The sequence below is a fragment of the Ursus americanus genome, chromosome X, assembly GCF_024610735.1.
Source record: "Ursus americanus isolate L20-20 chromosome X, mUrsAme1.1.p, whole genome shotgun sequence".
Classification (NCBI taxonomy): Eukaryota; Metazoa; Chordata; class Mammalia; order Carnivora; family Ursidae; genus Ursus; species Ursus americanus.
In genome coordinates this window covers 48,434,171-48,436,525 of record NC_142164.1, presented here as the reverse complement: position 1 = coordinate 48,436,525, position 2,355 = coordinate 48,434,171, and the positions used below count along the sequence as shown (strand labels likewise).

The window sequence follows — 2,355 nt, the reverse complement described above, 5'->3', positions numbered from 1 at the left end:
ACATTAGGCAGTGACCAGATGGTCACCTTCTTGGCTCCTTGGTTCATAACTTTTCAATAAACTCACATTAATCAACACTTATTTTGTTTTGCCTATGAGATGATGGAAATAGTCGTGTTCTTTTCACAGCCCTTCTTACTTAGGGTGTATTGCTGCACTTCAACTGCAAATGGTGGAACACTAGTTTGTTTGCCTGTGATCCAAGTCACTTGTCAAACATATCATAAACTTCCATATATTACAAATCTGGTGCTGTAAGTATTGAGATGCTAGTCAGAGTAAATTGTTTCCAAAAAAGAGTATTAGTTTTATTATTTAGCAGTGCATTATACCTAAGACATTTCCTACCCCAAGAAACAGAATAGGCTTCAAAGGATAACCAATAACAACCAATCACCTCACTACCACCACAAAACCACATCTAGCTATATTTTCATTTGGCCTTATTTATATCATATGGTATCTTATACACATTTAGGAAACTAGACAAAGAAAAATCTCTTTGATGTCTGACTTTTAAAAATTTGTTTCACTCTACGGGGTAATATACCCTGGCAACAATTATTTTGGTCATCTAATCAACACGTATTTGTTGTTGCTGTATTACTCTTTATATAGCAGCTGAGCAGCTGCTAGAGATGACATTCTGATCTGAGGACCTGTCAGCAGCTGCATGGAGTGGGCCAGGGACCACTTATACCTGAGATGGACTACAGACTACCACATACCAGAGTTGGAAATCCGAGTCAAATGTAGTAGGGCAGTCTCACTGATCAACCAAGAGTGTCACCTGTACTTGATACGATCTCATCAACAGCAAGCACCTGTGGTGGATTTCCTGGTAGAATTGAGACAGGCATTCTTAAATGAGAGGCCGAGAGGTGGGTAAAGCAGTATTGGAACATTAAGGTAGCTGATTCCAAGAGAAAAGCCAGCTGACAATGTAATGATGTATTTGAATCAGCTGACAATGTAATAAAGGTATTATCCATGAGAAAAAAGGTCACTAAGAATATTTAACTGCTCTCTTTAAGCATTGTTAGAGATATATTTGCTGATAACAGACATTTTTATTATCTGAAAACAAGGATTATCTTCATCAAAATACAAATGGTTCCCAACTTATGATGATTTCACTTATGATTTTTTAACATTATGATGGTGTGAAAGCAATACTCATTTAGTAGAAACCGTACTTCAAATTTTGAATGTTGCTCTTTCACCGGGCTACTGATACACAGTATGATACTCTCTCATGATGCTGGGCAGTGGCAGCGAGCTGCAGTTCCCTGTCAGCCAAGGGAACACCAGGGAAAACAGCTGATACACATTCAACCATTCTGTTTTTCATTTTCAGTACAGTATTCGATAAATTATATGAGATATTCAAAACTTTATTGTAAAATAGACTTTGTTTGGTAAGCTAATGTTAGAGTTTTGAGCATGTTTAAGGTGAGGAAGATTGGTAAATCAACCTAATTTCAATAGTCCCTTTATAGAAAAGTCCTAGGTCCTATGACCCAGAAATCTTGGTATGGGAAGATATTTTATTAATTTGGTTATGTACTTGACTTCTTGGCAGTTCTAATGAAACTTGGATTAAAAATACAATTGATTCTTGTTATTTGTGCTAGTTATGTTTTGTGATGTATAGAACCATTGCTTCTAGGGGAAATGCAAGGTTAGGTTCCTGTGAGCCTCTGTTCACAACATTTTCATAAACCAATCAATATATAACCTTGTTTTGTGTGTGTTTCTGTTTAAATACACCTTATTTAGTACATTTTGTTGATTAATTAATATTGGACTCATAGCCAACAGAACTGTAACTCAGACCTGAATGATGCTTATCTAACACATGTATTTTCTTAGTAAGTCACATCACAGCCTTTCAGAGTTTAGGAACACTTGATACCACTTTAGTACTATGCTTGGGGGCCATTTAAAACAGAAAAATCACCAACAAAAAGCACAAAGAACTGTGGAAAATGCAGCACCTAATAGATAAAAAGGACATTTGTTTACAGTATAAGAGCTAAAACAAGAAAGCCAAGTGTTGCCTTCTTTGACTTCAGCTGGGAACCTGAACATTGGTAACTCAAATTTTCCACTACTGAACATGGCCACAAATGACAGAAAATGCACAGTGAGTGTTGATTCTGAGTCATGACTTACAAATAAATTTTAGTAGGGAGGAAAATTCACAAATATAGAATCTATAAATAACAAAGATCAATTGTACCTATTATGTAGTGAGCAATTTTTACACTTCATAGTTTTAAAATGATTAAGTAGTTATTCTGTACTTGCAAAGAGTAAATTTTTTAGAAATGCACAGGATTTTGCGTAAGTTTC

At 35.6% G+C, this 2,355-nt stretch overlaps 1 pseudogene; it reads left to right on the top strand.

The window, feature by feature from the left end:
- Positions 1–673: 673 nt before the first annotated feature.
- On the top strand, positions 674–889 carry LOC123797357 (SNRPN upstream reading frame protein pseudogene; annotated as a pseudogene).
- The last annotated feature ends 1,466 nt before the right edge of the window (positions 890–2,355 follow it).